This window comes from Durio zibethinus, chromosome 8 (genome assembly GCF_047325235.1).
Source record: "Durio zibethinus cultivar Kanyao isolate XHJ-2024 chromosome 8, ASM4732523v1, whole genome shotgun sequence".
NCBI lineage: Eukaryota > Viridiplantae > Streptophyta > Magnoliopsida > Malvales > Malvaceae > Durio > Durio zibethinus.
The window spans coordinates 29,773,540-29,792,181 of record NC_143169.1 but is presented as its reverse complement, the minus strand read 5'-3'; the positions used below and the strand labels follow the sequence as shown (position 1 = coordinate 29,792,181).

Below are 18,642 nucleotides of genomic sequence, written 5' to 3'. Positions count from 1 at the left end.
CCTTAGACCCCAAACCAAGTCTCTAAATCTTGCAATACTTCCTTAAAGTGGGGCAAGCAGAAGCTAAGGTCATAGGCTTGGTCTGGCCAAGTCTCTTAGATATTTGGCAGTCATGGCATCCTTTCTTGTCGACCATAAAAAAGCCTTGGCTTGGCCAAGCCCTTGCATGTAGTTGAGGCTACCTAAGACCCTAAGAACAAGTAATTGAATCGAGTAACATCCCTTGTGCAGGTGATAGAGGAGTTTGCATGTGCGATCCTAGCCAGACCAAGTATTGTGGTGTCAAGCCATTGTTATCTATTGGATGGCAGGGGCAATCTCATGGCCTTTCCTTGTATTTTCCCATGCCATGTAGTTGCAGCATGGCCTTGCACATCATTTCCTCCACTCACTCGTTGCATAATTGATTGGGTAGGTTGTGGATCAGTGTGTGTGGATATTGCCAATTGTACATAATGGGCATATAAATAGTGCTATGGTTATGAATGTTAATAGGCTCCATGCTTATTGCATTAAACTATCACCCTGTCATCCTCTTCAATCTCCCTCATGTGGTCATCATACCCTGGGGGTGCAATCAAGATCCTATGCTATGTACCTAAATCGATAAAAACTAGATGTCTTACCATCCCTTATCCATCTTGTGTCTTTAGGGGTTATGAGCTAGACCTTAATTATGCCCAATGTCCCAAGTATGCCACCCAAACCTCTATGGCCACATTGGTGCATTGGTATTCAATCGTGCTCTCAAATGTAAAATTTTTTGTATGCATGGCTCTTAACCCTTGTTCATCTAATGCTATGCATTTTACGTGCTTCACACACTTAACGCTTATGCTTTGTTTTGGCTCTCTCTGCCACTCAGTCATTGTGTTGAGGCCCATGCGGTGCCAACATCCTAAAGGAATGTGACTTGGCTGATCCTGCTAGTAGTCATAAGCTTGTCTCAAAGATAAAGCCATGCATGTCTAAGTATGAACTAATTTAGGCTGTGTAATTGTGAATGGCTCATTAAATCAATTACAGTCTGCTTAATGGATCTACTACTCGAATAATCATAGTAATTCTAGAGCTAATACGTGCAACAAACCCTAATTTCTAGAGGGATGCATTTATTAGATAAAAGGTCGATGAGGGCTTTTCCCATTGCTCTGATGATTCATGATAACTCAACAAATTGCATGGCCTTTGTGCCAGCGATGCATTATTCAAAATTTTCCCTATCAATTTTTGATGGTAGTGGCCTACTATAGTGGTGATGGGTGATGGAAAATTAGGGTTTGATTCTATAAAGGGAGCTTAAGAAATAGCTACCACATCCAAGGAAGGCAGTAGGTGCACAAATTACCCAATCCTAACATGAGGAGGTAGTGACAATAAATAACAATACTAGGCTCTATAAGTCTAGTAATTGAAATGAATATAATCTAAATCCTTTAACAAGGATCCATATGAGGGCAAGTCTTATGTGAACAACCATAGTAATTCTAGCGCCAATAAATATATTTCAATTGTTGCAGTAAAAAAGCTCATAGTTGGAACTAAGGTTGGGTCATCGGTCCATCTAATGGTGAGCACCAATCTACTTGTCCCTACTATAGATGATGCCCTCATTGCCTTAACTAGCCAGGTCATTCCTCTAGTGTTATTTCTTTGAAGAAATTAGAGTGCTTAAAGCAAGCCTACACTTGTATACATTAGCATGGGATAACATTATAGCATTTTGATCCTATTATGTTGGCCTTCGAGATCGGAGTAATGATTAATATGGACAATTGGGGGCATTCATTTTTCATAGTCAAAGGTGGAATTCTTTGATTTATGAAAAATGAACAACTATGAAAGCATTTACCAAGGATGCTTTCATTAATCAAGAATGAATGTTAGGGGCTTGAAGATGATTAGATGCCATTCTAGTCTCTACCATAAATGATGCTGACTAGGGATCAGAGGATGTTATTTTTAAGACTCCATTAGCACCTTATAAGAAATCAAAGTCTTTGGGTTTCGAGGGTAGTATGGTCACTAAAGGCACCACCAAGAGTGGAGCATACAGCTTAATTTGACTCAACATGAGGAAACTTACTAGGTCCAGACATAATAAGTATTGACTGATTGAGAGCTCTTTCTTGATTCTATGGGTGGTGGTGCATGGCTTTTCTTAATTGGTGGAGTGATTTATCTAGTTAATTTTGTTAATAAACAAGACCTTAGCCTGTTAACTAGCTATAAGAAGGTGATCCTTCATGGCCAGCTTCTTAGAGGGACTATGGCCACTTAGGCCAAGGAAGTTTGAAGCAATAATAGGTCTATTATGGCCTTAGATGTTATGGGCCACAAGCATGCTACATTAATGTATTCAACTAATCTATAGCCTTGGCTGACAGGCCTAGGTAATCTTTGAAATTTCATCATGATGGGGATAGATCATTGCAATTATTGGTCTTCAACGAGGAATTCCCAGCAAGTGTGAGTCAATAGCTTGTGTTGACTAAGTCCCTGCTTTTTGTACACACTGCTTGTCACTTTTACCGATTGAATGGTCTAATGAAGTGTTTGGATTATAATGATGTGGACAATTTTTTGATTGCAATGTCATAAAAAGTCCACTAAACGTTATCATTTAGGGGAAGGAAAAGCCGTAACAAGGTTTCTATAAGTGACCCTAAAGAAGGATCATTGTCAAAACATGTTTAATTAACAACTTGTGAATGCGTTAATGAAACACCAAGGGGGTGAGGGTGCCTCTATGCTCGGAGTCTTTTTTAGCTCTAGGCATGCATGATGGTCAATTTGTTTTGCCTCCTGGGTAGGTGAAATGATCGATATCATCTTTCATGACTAAATAACAAACCCTTGACATGAATCATGCAAAAGAACTAGAATGAAAAAGAGCGTATGTGCCATGACCATCCTATTTGCGATATGTTCATAGGTGTTACCATGACTCTTTTTGTCATAAAAAACAAAAATGACTCTTGACAAATGATATCTTGGCTCTTGCATCAATGAAGAACAAAACAAAATGTGATACTTGGTGTGAATTTTAGAATCTCATGAACCATCGCATCTTTGAATGCAAGTTGCACCCCAAGGCATTAGGTTGAAGGCATGCCTGCCTAGGTGTCATGCATCATCACCCCCTCCAACACCCCACCCATCAAGCTTTGGGTGAGAAGGCAAAAGATGGCATCCCGTGATCTCATCAGTTGTGGTTGGCCCAAAAGTGAGTCCCCAACAATGATAGTGCCATAATCATTGGTGGTAAAGCTTTCAACATGCCTCGTCTCTAGTGATGCACACTTATCATCCATCTAGACCCCATCAGACCCTTTGTATTGCTTGGTTGATGCTTGCATCATGACCTTAGTTAGGTGGGATTACCTATTGAGTTTAAGCACATTGATAAGTGGAGAAAAAGAAACTTACCAGGATTCACTTAGTAATGATGAGCAAACCGAGTAGAGCCTAGCTTGAGAATTGAGCACCCACGACGTCTGAATTGTAGTTTGGAGAAGCATCCTCAATAGTAGACTACGCTGAACTCCCTTAGAAAGGGGCACCAAGAGAGTGAGAGCCTTATTTGGTCGAGACCTTGTCACACCATGAAGCATTGTTTGTGAGTCAGGTTGTTTAAAAATGCAGCCCTAATCGGGTTATAAATTCTATATGAGGCTAAATACACTCGAGAGATCGATAGCGAACAAGTATTGTAAGTGAAAGATGAAAAGGACTTTGGAAAGAGAGTCAAAGAGTGTTTGAAATTATTAGGAAGAAAGCAGATGGGGCTAGTACACACCCTAGTCGAATGTAGAATGGCAAGAGCCAGTCTGTCGATCAGCCAATCTGTCGATCAACTCGAGGAATGGACCAACTTAGGTCACAGCAGTGCCCCGAGCCCAAGCTTTTGATATGCTCTTAGAAACATTGTCACCATGATTTTGGAATGCAACACACACCACATTAGTGTAACTTGGTACCCATATGCTCCTGACATCAACCTATAGGCTCCCAATATAGCCCATCTTAAAACATGAACTAAGGAGTTTGACATGTGTGTGAGTCAATGGGCTAGAAAACCCATAAGGCATAAGGAAGTTGATTAGTGGGATACCTCATGGGTGCATTACCTACCAACCTTGATCTTTTAAGAAGGGTTTGAGTGTGAGCATGCTTGTCAAGACCTAAAAGATGGTGAACCATACCTGAGCAAGGTGAAGCCAAAGAAAACTCTGGTGGAGGCCTACAGTGATATTGATGTTGAAATTGTTCATCTAACTTAGGTATAGGGGCAAAAAACTAATGAAACCATCTAGTAGCTAGTTCCTTTTGAAGTTTCCCTTAGGATAGTTGCACCATTAGTGAGTTCTATAGGGTAAAGCTAATGATTAGAGGCATTAGGGGTGCAATGCCCTTGACCTATTCTCAAACTTTAAATTGGGAGGATGATGCTGCTACTCCATTAAGCCATGCCATGGAATCAATAGCTCTAAGGGGGCCATTTTTGGTAAGCAAAACTAGCAATGTGGCAGCTAAAAGCCAAGTTATAGTGCCTAACTACATGCTAACTTAGAACCCACAAAGGGGTTGGTCAATTAAGATAGTAGGATGGTGGTCATAGAAGTCAAAATCTACTAAAGAGTATATAACAACTCACCTACCAATCAACTAGACCCAAAAATGGATGGTGCTTAAGTATGTGACCTATACTTGGCTGTCGGGGAAAGGACCAGGCCCTGATGAGTGAGAAGGCAAGGCGATCGTTGCAAAACCCATGGTATGAGCCTGGGCAGAGCAACCGTCGGTGTAGATCTTGATGGTTGTAACAAATATTCAAATGAGAATTTTGAAGGCTGAAAAAGGGAAAGGTTCCATGTGAATGACACTTGCACATGGGTTAGTTGATCCTAAAAGATGGGGGAAATTCATCTGATAGCATGTCCAGTGTTAGCTTTAAAAGGGAATTGGGTTAAAATTCCTAAACCAGAATGCGGTAGCTAACAACAACATTAAGGAGTTTAGAGACATTGGTGATGGCCTCAAGAAGAGTTATCTTTTCTATTTAATTGCTTGCCCACCCTAGAAACGATGCAACAAGAGGTAGGGTCTAGCAGCAAGAAGAGCACCGCACATCATGCAATGTCTAGTGCACCCTAATGGCCCTTAAAAATCTAGAGGATCGAGTGCCATTTGTGCTTAGTTGTACTCATAATCGCATTAGGTCTTCTAGATGAATAGCCTCTAGTTGATGGAATAATGTAGGTAGGGGAAGTCAGCAAAATGGATCTATAAGTTCAAGAAAAAGATTAGCTTTGAAGGTTAGGCATGGGGGTCCTAGTTTTGAACCCATTGACTGTCAATACACTACTATAGCTGTTCCCATAGTGTGAGTGGGTCATAGCTTGCTAGCTGAAGGATGGACTAGGAATGCCTCCCTTGTGGGCTTTCCTCGAGTGATGAACAATCGACTCAGAACTAGTATAGGCAAAGGGAATTGGACTATTTAACTAAAACATAGCATTGTGATGGTCCTTGTAAATGCTTATAGAATATGATTTTTGCCCAGTGCTTTGATTGTCAAAGTGAAGAAATTTAACCAAACACGGGTAAATGACATGAGTAACTATGACTCTCTTAAGGTAGCCATATGCCTTGTCATCTAATTAGTAATAAGCATGAATGGATTAACAAGATTCCCACTGTCTCTGTCTACTATCTAGTGAAACCATAGCCAAAGGAATAGGCTTGGTAGATTCTAGGGGGAAAGAAGACCCTGTTGAGCTTAACTTTAGTCCAACTTTGTGAAATGACTTAATAAGTGCAGGATAAGTGACAACCCTCAGGTGAAATTGAAATAGCACAACTTTTAATGTTATTTTACTTATTCCATGTATCAGAGGTGGGGTATGACTTCGGACCTAAGGCCAACCTCAATTGGTTGATCCTGGTAAAAAACATTGTTAGGTGGGGAGTTTAGTTGGGGTAGCACATATGTTAAAAGATAATGCAAGTGTCCTAAGATGAGCTCAATAAGAATTGAAATCTCATATGAAATAAAAGGGTAAAAGCTCATTTGATTATGATTTATAGTATGAATATCAATGATGAAAGCATGGCCTATCGATCTGTTAGACCTTCAAAATTTCAAGCTAAAGGTGTAAAAAAAGTTTCCTCAAGGATAACTGGCTTGTGGTAACCAATCGTTCATAGTGACATTGCTTTTTCATCCTTTGATGTAAGCTTTTCCTATCATTATGAAGCAAAATTCACCATGTGTTTGATTTTTCACCCACCAATAGGGAATGTGGGCTTGGTTTAGACCATCATGAGATAAGGTAGTTTTACCCTACTGATGGCAGTGTCGTAATAGTAATTCAACCTAGTGTGAGAGGAACCATTGATTCTCACAATTGGTAATCGCACATGGTTGAAAAGTTGGTGGCGTGAAGCTACCATGCGCTAGATTTTGACTAAATGCCTTTATGTCAAAACCTAGGCTAGAAGTGATGCATGCACCTGTTGCCTAATTGCTGACCTGCAATAGGGGTCGATGCCCTCTAAGGGCATATGTTATAGGTGTAGCCCTTGCAATAGACAAGCCGTATGGGCCTTCTTAGAGCTCAATTCCAACCAAGTGATGGGTAGAATCCTTTGTAGATAACTTAAATATGTGATGGGTATTGTTGCCTCATATGCCATCAGTAGATGCTAGCCCCTTGGGATAGGATGTTGCCTTGGACATCATTGCTAAATGCTGGCACTTGGTGCAAGCACTTGCTTCAACCATTATTGGTGCAAGTGGGCCCTTGGTACGGGTTGTTGCCTTAGACATCTTTTTAGTAGATGCTGGCACTTGGTGCAGCATGTGTACCATAAACCTCCCACTCAAGATACTTGTCTGCCTCCCGATCGCCATAGGCACCAAATGACACTCAATCCATGTGTCATGGTCTTCGATCTTGAGCCAAACTTTGTACGACCTTGGATAGGGGATTGACTTTGTCTGCCTAAGTCAGCCTACAAAACTCAAGTGCTCAACACAATTCTAGCTTGTCAAAGATTGTGTTGTAATACTAGGCCTTCCATAAGCCCATAAATCTAATCCTCTTCATACTGTGTTCAAGCGTGCCCACACCTGGGTTTGATCGTGCACTTGCACATCGATCATTAGGGCCTACACATGGGTCTGTCTATGTGCCAGCACCTTCATCATCAATGCCCACACTTCAGTCTGATTGTGTGCTTAAGAATCACTCACCAATGCTAGTACCTAGGCCTAGCTCAGTTCTTCCAAACCTGAACAACATGCTTGAGCCTCTAGAGTCTTGATCACTGCCATACCATTATTCTAGGCTAGTTCCCTATGACCTGGGCCTCCAGTAGGGCTCAAAGCTTAGTCACTCTGGCTAACCCTATCTTACTAAAACTAGAACTATTCCTCAACTCAGAGAGAACCCATGTGCTAGGACCTGCTTGCAGATTGTGATCATCCATATGCCTCGACCACTATCAGGACATGTTGGCATTTAGTCTTGACACATGCTTCGACCACCATCAGCACATGCTAGCCCTTTGTGCAGATAGTTTCTTTGAACATCATTGGCACATGCTAGGCTGCACACCATGTGTGGGTATAAAGAAGGGCCCTTCCCCACATTTGTAGTTAACAAGAGATGTAACAAGAGAAAGGTAAGAGGAACCAAGTCATAGACTTAGCCATATTAGAGACTTAAGGTAGACATTAGAGTCATTGTATGGTCATTGAGCAATTGTACATAGCATCAAGTAAATAGAAAAACAATTGCTTTAACTCTCTTTTTTAGATTTCTACTAAGCTCCTTAGAAGCCAATGGAATGCATGGCACAAGTGTTCAGAAAAGAGTTAGAAAAGAGGTTGACTTATATCCATGGATGGTAGTTTCTAGCCTATGGCTGCATGGGTGCTAGGCTCAGGCCTCTAGCCCATGACAATTGGTATCAAAGTAGGTTTTGACCAAGGGGGATTAGAACTTTTGTTATGACCAGTGTTGATGCGAGTTTGAGTTGTACAAGTAACATGTGTGCTAATGTGCTACTTGTGATGATTGCTTGCATGTGAGGTTGCATAGTGTGGGCATTGTTGGTTGTTAGAGCCACGAGTAGGGCAAAAGGACACTTGAGGGCTCATAAGGATGTGTGGGAGATCCTTACTTCTAGCTTCACATTTATGGTTAAGTGAACAGGTTATGTGCATTAGGGCCACCCACTTATGTGTAAAGAGAGAAAGGCTAGTTCAAAGGAGAGATTGTCAACCATGAAAACCTATTTGAAGACACTAAGGATCATATGCAAGTGCTAGACTTAATATGGGAGGAGTCCAAAAAAGGGTAAAAACCATGGGTAATAGTTGAGTAAAGTGGTAGGGTATGGAACTTAAAGTAAGAGTATTGCCATTGCTGAGTTGGTGGTCGAGGCTGAGTGCACTAAGTCTCCACAGCCCAACAGTAAAAGTTAAGCCCAAGGGCAAGGGCTTGAGTTGAAGAGATGAGAATAGTAGTTCTTCAAGGGAAAAAGAGGCCAATGAAGAACCACAGCATCGAAAGGCAAGGACCAACGGTTTGGTCCAGGATAAAGGTACAGTGACCATGTCTTTTAACTGCTTATTATGCTTAGGACCATATATGGCCAATAAAAAGCCAAAGTGGAAGAAGCCTGGAGCCATTGTAAGGACTTAGAGAGAGTCCAATGGCAAAAGTTGCAATGGCAATTAAGCCAAGAAGAAGGGATCTCTTAGGCTCCTGATGAGGGTAAGGTAAGTATGGTTGAAGAAAGTGTAATGGCCTAGCTGTGAGCATTGCACACCCTGCATTAGTGTGCCCTATACATCTCGAAGGGCCCATTAAGTGTGAGAAGAGGGTAAAGACCCTATGGTGCAAAGGAAAAGGTAACGGCACATCGAACATAGAAGTGCTACACTTTTTAACATGCCAGAATTTGTGAAAGCCTACATGACATGAGTGCTACATGCCCCAAAAGGTCCATTGAGTGTGGGGAGAGGGTAATGGCATGTCACTAGCTAAGGCATTGCATGCTTTGACAAGCATGGTTTCATAGGAACCACATTGGGATCACAATCAGAGCAAAGGATAACTATGAAGGTTTATTGAGAACCATCATGTAACAATAACCAAAATATGCGAAAAACCATCAGAATAAGAGTGGGACATCAATCCAGCATGCACATATAGTTAAGGAATAAGATCCCTTAGTAATGAGGGTGTTACTAGAATGAATAAGGGAGAATGTCATGGTCTGTATGCAAGTCCTAAGCTAAGAGGGTTAAGATATGCAGCTTGTTTGAGTTGGTATAGGTGAAGGATCGAGAAAGATCAAGACCAAGGTCCTTAAAGCACATATGAGGCTCGAATGTGTGGACCAGGGCCTAAGCTAAGGTACAAGAGCATGGCAAGGTGAGCAACCTAGTGCCAAGAATGGGGATTTCTCATTGGAAAGATCTAAAATGGCCTGAAAGAGTGGCACTGGCAAATAGGCACAACAAGTTCTAGATTAGCCTAGAGACAAGCCATGTTCATGGGCACAAAAGAGCTTGGAAAAGCATGGAGGCCAGCCAACTGCATGGCACCAAAAGTTCCAAAATAGCCTAGTATGGGAATAGTTACGTGTACTGTAGCCCAAACGAGGAAGGCTCTAGAAGGCCCTAGCTATGGGTAGAGTAGTGACCAAATGGGAAAGGTTCAGGAACCCACTAGGTAGGGCACTCAATAAGAGTGCTTGGACTCTTCCAAACCCAAGGCTTAACGAGGAGCTTGGAATAAGCTTGATTCTACAAGTGCCTTAGCTGACCTAGGAAGTGTCTAGAGGCTATAGAAGGCTTTAGAAAGCTTATAAAGGTAACACACTTGGATCAATAAGGGCCATATGTGCTGGGGAGGCCTAGGTATAAATAGAGGCTTCCCCCTTATTTATAGTTAACAAGAGAACCAATAAGAAAAACGTAAGAGGAACCAAGGCATAGACTTAGCCATATTAAAGACTTGAGGATAGACATAAGAGTCATTATAAGGTCATTGAGCAATTGCACATAGCATCAAGTAAATAAAAATTACAATTGCTTTAACTCTTCTTCCTAGCTTTCTTCCAAGCACCTTAGGAGCCAATGGAATGCACGGCAAAAGTGTTTAGCACAGAGTTAGAAAAAGGGCTAACTTAGGCACATAGATGGCAGTTTCTAGCCTAAGGTTGCATGGGTGCCAGGCTTAAGCCCCTAGCCTATGATAGTTGGTATCAGACCAAGTTTTAATAGAGGGGGATTAGAACCTTCATTATGTGCAGTGTTGATGTTAGTTTAAGTTATGCGAGCAACTTGTATGCTAGTGTGCCACTTGTGATGATAGCTTGCATGGTATAGGTATTGTTGGTTGCTGGTGCTGAGAGTAGGGCACAAAGATGCTTGAGTGCTCATAAGGATGTATGCGAGATCCTTAGTTTAAGCTTCACATTTATGGTTGGGTGCATAGGTGATGTGCATGATGGCTACCCACCCATGTGTAAGGGGAGGAAAGCTAGTCGAAAAAGTGGTTATCATCCATGAAAGTTAGTTTGAGAACACCAAAGATCATATATGAGTGCTAGACTCTATGTCAGAAGAGTGCATAAAAGGGTAAAAGCCATGGGTAAGAGCCGAGTGAAGCGATAGTGTATGAGACTTGAAACAGGAGTATTACCATTGCTAAGTCAGTGGTTGAGGTTTAGTGCACTAAGTCTCAATAGCCCAAGGGTAACAACTAAGCCTAGGGGTAAAGGCTTGAGTGAGAGAGATAAGAGTAGCAATTCTTCAGAGAAAGAGGAGGCCAATAAAGAGATACAGCATTAGAAGGCATGGAATAAGGGTTTGATCTAGGACAAGTATGATGACTATGCCCTTTAACTACTTCTTGTGCTTAAGACTACAAGAGGCCAAGGAACACCCATAACAGAAGAAGCTTAAAGCCATTGAGAGGATTTAGAGAGAGTTTAATGGCAAAAGTAGTGATGGTGGTTGAGCCAAGGAAAGAGGATCTCTCAGGCTATTAATGAGGGCACAATGAGTTAGCTACAAAAAGCCACTGGCCTTGTAGATAGAGGGTTTGTCAAAGAAAGGGTAATAGCCTAGATGTGAGTGCTACATGCCTTGCACCTATGTGCACTGTACACCTCAAAAGGCCTATTAAGTGTGGGAAAAAGGTAAGGAATGCATAGTGTAGAGGAGAAGGTAATGGCACATTAGACATAGAAATGTTGAACACTTCGATAAGCCAAGATTTGTGGAAGCCTATGTGACATGAGTGCTGCATGCCCTGAAGGGCCCATTACGCACAAAGATAAGGTAATGGCACATCACCAACTAAGGCACTACATGCTTTGAAAAACATGGTTTTGTGGGAACATCATTGGGATTGTGATCGAAGTAAGGGATGACTATGAAGGTGTACTGAGAACTATCATATACTAAAAACCATCATGTGCTAAGGACCATTGAGATAAGACGGAACATCAATCTAGTGTGCACATGTAGTGAAGGAATTACATTTCTTAACAATAGGGGTGTTGCTAGAACAAGTGAAGGACAATGTCATGATCCATTCGTAAGTTCTAAGTTTAAAGGATTATGAGACATAGCTTGTTTAAGTTGGTGCAGTCGAAGGACCAATAAGGATCGAGACCAAGGTCCTAAAGGCATATATGAGGCATGAGTGTGCAGACTAGGGCCTAGGCTAAAGTTTGAGAGCATGGCAAGGTGAGCAACCTAATGTCAAGAATAGGGATGGCTCGTTAGAAAGATGGCTCTAGATTAGCCAAGAGATAGGCTAGGTGCATTGGCATAAAAGAGTTTGGAGAAGCTTGGAGGCTAGCCTAGTGTGCAAGTACTAAAGGTTCTAGAATGGCCTAGAGCAAGAACAGTAGTGGTATTGTAATGCCCAGATGAGGAAGGCTCAAGAATGCCCTAGTTATGGGTAGAGTAATAACTAGACAAGGAAGGTTTTGGAACTCATTAGGCATAGGCACTTAGTAGGAGTGCCCAGACTCTTCTGACCTAAGGTTCAGCAGAGAGCCTAGAACAAGCTAGATTCTATAAAGGCCTTAGCCAAACTAGGATGCATTTAGGGGCCATGGAAAGGTCTAAAAGGCTTACAAAAGCCATACACTTAGATCAATAAAGGCCATATATGTTGAGAGCCTCATGTATAAATAGAGGCCTTCCCTCTCATTCGTAATTCATAGGAGAAGCAACAAGAGAAAAGTAAGAGGAACCAAGGCATAGACTTTGTCAGATTAGAGACTTGGGGATAGACATAAGAGTCAATGTAAAAACAATTGTGCATAGCATTAAGTAAATAGAAATAGAATTGCTTTAACTCTCTTTCCTAGCTTTCTTCCAAGCTCTTAAGGAGCCAATGGAGTCCATAACACAAGCGTTTAGCATAGAGTTAGAAAAGAGGCTATCTTAGGCACATACATAGTAGTTTTTAGCCTAAGGCCACATGGGTGCTTGGCTTAAACCCTCAGCCTATGACACCTACTACTGATGCTACCCTAAATCCTTGACCTTTGACCAAGTCCTTGAATCAAGTAATGGCTCCCTAAGGTGCTGCAACCAGAAGCTACGATCATAGACTTGGTCTAGCCAAGTTTTTTAGGTATTTGGTAGTCTTATGGCCTTTTCTTATTGACCATAAAAAAGCCTTTGTCTAGCCAAGCTCGTGCATGTGTCATGGGTCGGCTTAAGCCTAAGAGTGGAAAGGTCCCATGTGAATAGCACTTGCACATGGGTTGGTCAATCCTAAGAGATAAGGGAAGCCTATTCGATAGTGCATCCAGCATAAGCTCAAAAGGGAATCAGGTTAAAATTCCTAAACTAGGACATGATGATTGATGGCGACATTAGGTAGTTTGAAGACATCAGTAGAGGCCTTGGGAAAAGTTTTCTTTTTTGTTTAACAACCTGCCCACCTAAAAAATGGCTCAATCAGAAGTACGGTTTAGTGGCTAAAAAAAGCATCGCATGTTGCATGGTGTTCAGTGTGCCCCCAATAGGCTTTGAAAATCTAGAGGACTGAGTGCTATTTGCACTCGATGGTACTTATAATCCATCAGGTCTCTAAAGTGAATAGCTTCTTGTCAATGGAATAGTGTTGGCAAAGGAAGTCAGTAAAATGGATATGTAACCTCGACAAAAGGATTAGCTCTGAGGGCTAGGTATGGAGGTCCCAATCCTGAACCCATTTGGTGTTGGTGCACTGCTTGAACTGCTCCCATGGTGAGAGTAGGTCACTACATGCCAATCAGGGGATGGTTGGGAATGGCACCCTCAAGGGCATTTTTTAAGTGATAAATAGTTGACTTAAAACTAGTACAGACAAGGGGAATTTGACTGTTTAATTAAAACAAAGCATTGCAAAGGTCTTTATGGATGCTCACGCAATGTGATTTCTACCCAATGCTCTGAATGTCAAAGTGAAGAAATTTAACCATGCACAGGTAAATGGTAGGAGTAACTATAACTCTCTGAAGGTAGCCAAATGCCTCATCAACTAATTAGTGATGCACATGAATGAATTAATGAGATTCCCACTATCCCTGTCTACCATCTAGGGAAATCATAGCCAATGGAATGGGCTTGGTAGAATCAATAGGGAAAGAAGACCTTGTTAAGCTTGACTCTAGTCCAACTTTGTGAAATGACTTGAGAGGTGTAGGACAAGTGGGAGCCCTCGAGCAAAATTGAAATACCACTACTTTTAACATTATTTTACCTATTCGATGATTCAGAGGCAAGGCATGACCCCTTATTTTAGACCCAAGGCTGGCCTTGCTCGATTGATCAAGATAGAAGACAATGTCAAGTGGGTAGATTGGCTGGGGCAGCACATCTATTAAAAGATAATGCAAGTGTCCGAAAATGAACTTAATGAGAATAGAAATCTCATGTGGAACAAAAGGGTAAAAGCTTGTTTGATTATAATTTCCAATATGAATATGACCTATGAAAACATGGCCTATCAATCATTTGAAATTTAAAGCTAGAGGTGTCAGAAAAGTTAACACAAGGATAACTAGCTTGTGGTAGCCAAGTGTTCATAGTGACATTGCTTTTTGATCCTTCAATGTCTGCTCTTCCTATCATTGTGAAGCATAATTCACCAAATGTTGGATTGTTCACACAGCAATAGGGAATGTAAGTTAGGTTTAGATTGTCATGAGATAGGTTAGTTTTACCTTACTGATGGCAGTGTCACAATAGTAATTCAACCTAGTATGTGAGGAACCATTGATTCACTCAATTGGTCATCATACTCAATTACAAAGTTAGTGGCATGAAGCTACCAAGCTTTGGATTATGACTAAATGCCTCTAAGTAAGAATCTAGGCTAGAAGCAATGCACATGCCGATCATTCAATTGCCAACCTATAGTTGGGGCCCATGGACCAAAAGAACAAATGTCGTAGGTGCAGCCCTCATGGTAGACCGGCCATCTAGGACTCTTGGAGCTCAATTTTCATTGACCAATGGGTAGAATCCTTTACAAATGACTAAAATACGTAATGGGGTATTGTAAGGGGTAGAGTGGCCTTACTACCACAATCCACTAAGATTCAGCCCTTTGTCACTTTAATTCATTCCTCCCCCTACCGCACCCATCAAAGTCTTCTCACTTGATTTTTTTACACCACACCCTTTTGGGGTTGGGAATGAATGGTGTTCTCCATTACAACCGATTTAGCCAAGTGATGAAATCTCTAGTAGACCCAACAAAGCACAGGCCTAAATAGACATAACAGATAGAGCTTTCTAGAAGGATTTGGAGACTACTAAGGATAGTATATTTCCCTATATAATTTAAACTCTTGATATATATCTCATGTAATCTCTTTGTAATCTTGGACTTTATAATAGCCATTGGATTGAGTTAATCATAGCCATTGATTAATAGGGGCTTCAACTATAAATAAAGGGCTTTCATACCCTTATTTGATGTACACATCATAACTTGAATAATACAAGTTTTCTCTTTCCTATCTCTATTGTTCTTTTTAGCTTTCCATTAAACATCTTATGTGTAGCCTTGTCTAGCAGTAACTTGGGTGATTGGCCCCAAAGTATTGCGTGCCTATGCATTAGTTCAATTAAAGGCTAATCTAAGACACCGAATGAGTCCATTCTCGAGCCTTGGAGTTGCACGAGTCGATGCTGAGTCTTAACCCATGATAATTGGTATTAGAGCAGGATTTACTTCAAGGTTATGTTTAGTTCACACTCAAAGTGTTCAAGGAAATGGCATCTCAAAGATATGTTGGTATCTAACAACTAGAGGTCTAGGAGCCAACCTATGGAAAAGGGAAAAAGGCTACCTTGAAAGACATGATGTCAATCATGACTGGCCATTTAGCTAAGTTGAAGGTGATAGTGTTAAAACTTAGGGAGAAGTTTGAGGAAACTAAAAAGGAGATGAAGGAAGGATTTCATGGTGCGTTCAACAAAACCATCCATATGTTCACCCAAAAGAATGAATCCTTAAAGTACATGGTTAAGGTGATGTGCAAAGAGATGAATGAGCTCAAAGAGGAGCTAACAACATGCAGGGCAACCATTGGAAATGGTGTGTTAGCTATAACAACTAAGGCTTAAGTGGCAGTTCCCAAGCCAAAGGAGTGTAAGGGAGCTAGGTCCACAAAAGATGTGGAAAACATTCTATGGGAAATGGAGCAATACTTTCAAGCCAGGGGCATTGATGAGGATGCCACTAAGGTAAGTATAGCCTCTATGTATTTGGTTGACATTGCATTGTTATGGTGGAGATGCAGGTGTAATGATGCAAGCTATAAAGATGCTATTGTCTAGACTTGGGAGGAGTTCATGGCAAAGTTTAAGCAGTAGTTCTACCCTAAGTATGCTAATGATGAGTTAAGGGTGAAAATTCAGAAGCTTCGTCAAAAAGGCAAGGTATGGGAGTATGTTTGAGAGTTTTTAGAACTAATGCTTCAAATTTCAAACCTTTCAGAAGAGAAAGGTCTCTTTTGTTTCATGGATGGACTCAAATCATGGGCCAAGAATGAGTTACAATGAAAGGGTGTCAAAGATCTGGCCAAAGCCATGATAGCTACTAAATCCTTGGTAGAGATTTGGCCATAAAAGAAGTTTGAGTCATTTAAGCCAAAATGTGATGGCAGAGACCGATAGTCCATGGGGGGAGACAAAGACCAATAGTCCAAGGATGGGGACAAAGGTCGATAGACCAAGAATGGTCAAGGCAAGCCACCAAATGGAAAGTAGAAGCCAAGGTAATGGAACAATAAGGATCGTGAGCCACTGCTTGTTACATTTGTAAAGGTCCACACTTGTCGAGAGTTACCCTAAGAAAACCTAGCTATCTACCATCAACAAGGAGGATGGTGATGAGTTAGGGAAGGAAACCACGAAGCTTGGTCTGATAGTGATAAATTCAATCTAGGCCAAGGGGTGCCGCAAGTAGAAAGGATTGATGTTTGTAGACATGATAATTGAGGGTAAGAAACTGAATGCACTTATGGACACAAGAGTATCTTATTTGTTCGTATCTGGAGATACAACCCAAAAGTTAAACCTAAAGGTACAAAAATGGGCTATTATGACAAAACAGTTAACCCTAAAGAGATCCAACAATTGACATATCACATGGAGTGTAGCTATAACTTGGGGAGTGGAAAGGCAAGGAATCAATCGAGGTAATTCTTTTAGATGATTATGATCTTGTTGTTGGTTTAGAATTCCTTGACCATATTAGTGCACTTATGGTGTCTTTCGCCTTTTGTATTTGCATATTGGATAGTCGATACTGATGCATCACGTCGATGAGATAAGAATCAAGGTCAAGGACCATGATGCTGTTTGCCATACAATTGCCTAGGAGAGTGAGTAGAAAAAAAAGACACTTTTCTTATAGCCTTAAAGATGGAAAAGTCCAAGCAGAACAGTGTTGACTACCCTTTGGAAGTACTAGAGGTGCTAGAGTCATTTAGAAACATGATGCCAATTAAATTGCCCAATAGGCTATAACCAAAGAGAAAGGTGGATCACGAAATTGAGCCAATGGAATGCACGGCACAAGCATTCAGCATAGAGTTGGAAAAGAGGCTAACTTGGGCACATGGATGTTTGTTTCTACCCTAAGGCCACATGTGTGCTAGGCTTAAGCCCCTATAAAATGACACCTACTGCTAATGCTACCCCATACCTTAAACCAAGTCCCTAAATCAAGAAATAGCTCCCTAGGTTGGTGCAAGTAGAAGCTATGGTCATAGGCTTGGTCTGGCCAAGTCCCTCAAGTATTTGGTAGTCTCGTGGTCCCTTATCCTCAATTAGAAAAATGCCTTGGCTTGGCCAAGCTCGTGCATATAGACGATGCTACCTAAGACCCCAAGAACAAGTCTTGAATCGAACAGTGTCACCCTGGGGTGGTGATAGTGGAGTTTTTGTGTGCAGCCCCAAGTAGATCAAGCATTGGTGTTGTCATGTTGTTGTTGCCTGTTGGATGGTAATAGCAGTCTCATGACCCTGGCTTGTGTTTTTCCTATGCCAAGCGATTGTGGCAAGGCCTCATACTTCATTTCTTATACTCATTCATTAAGTAATTGAATGGGTGGGTTGTGCATCAATGTGCATAGATGCTACTACTTATACGCAATGGACATATGAGTGGTGTTATGGTTGTGCATGTTGGTAGGCTCCATGCTTGATGCATCAAACTATTGACCTATCATCCTCTTCAATCTCCCCATCCATGTGGTCATCATGCTATGAGGGCACAATCAGAATCTTATGTTTCATGCCTAAACTGATGGAAACTAGATGTCTTGCCATCCCTCATCCATCTTGTGTCCTTGAAGGCTATGGGTTGAACCTTAATTGTGCCTCGTGTCCCAAGCATGACACCTAAACCTCCATGGCTGCATTGTTGCACTAGTGTTCGATCATGTTCTTTAATGGAAAATGTTTTGTAAGCACTAGCTTTTGACCCTTATCTGTTCGATGCTACATATTTTATGTGCTCGGCATGCATGACACTTGTGCTCTGTGTTGGCCCTATCTGCCACTCAATTAATGCATTGAGGTCCATGTAGTGCCAACATCCTAAAAGAAAGTTACCTGGTTGATCCTACCAGTAGTCATATGCTTGTCTTAAAGATTAAGCCATGCATGTGTAAGAATGAAGTAATTCATACTATGAAATTGTGAGTGGCTCATTAAATTAGTTATAGTTTGTTTGATGGTATCTACTACTCGGATAACCATAGTAATTATAGTGTTAATACTTACAACAAACCCCACCTTCTGGAAATGATGCATTTAATAGATAAAAGTTTGACATAGGCTTGGTTCATTTCTTTTATGATTCATGATAATTGATGGATTGCACGACCTTTGTGCTAGTGATGCATCATTCAAATTTCTATCCTATTAACTTTCAATGATAGGATAGTGGCCTACTATGGTGGTGACAAGTGACAGAGGCACAACTTGCATTCAAAGACTCGATGGTTCACGGGATTCTGCAATTCACACCAAGTATTGCATTTCGCTATGTTTTTCACTGATGTGAGAGCTGAGATATTTGTTGTCGAGAG

General features: G+C 41.2%; 1 non-coding gene and 4 pseudogenes across 1 annotated transcript; 4 read left to right on the top strand and 1 right to left on the bottom strand.

The window, feature by feature from the left end:
- Nucleotides 1-910: 910 nt before the first annotated feature.
- LOC149517933 (18S ribosomal RNA) lies at nt 911-2,682 on the top strand (annotated as a pseudogene).
- A 291-nt stretch (nt 2,683-2,973) lies between these two features.
- LOC149517932 (5.8S ribosomal RNA) lies at nt 2,974-3,129 on the top strand (annotated as a pseudogene).
- A 232-nt stretch (nt 3,130-3,361) lies between these two features.
- Nucleotides 3,362-6,711, top strand: LOC149517931 (25S ribosomal RNA). The gene has a single exon (XR_016344418.1). It is a non-coding gene; the product is annotated as a 25S ribosomal RNA (ribosomal RNA).
- A 6,450-nt stretch (nt 6,712-13,161) lies between these two features.
- On the top strand, nt 13,162-14,657 carry LOC149517930 (25S ribosomal RNA; annotated as a pseudogene).
- A 3,856-nt stretch (nt 14,658-18,513) lies between these two features.
- LOC149517929 (5.8S ribosomal RNA) overlaps nt 18,514-18,642 on the bottom strand; it is a 131-nt pseudogene continuing 2 nt past the window's right edge.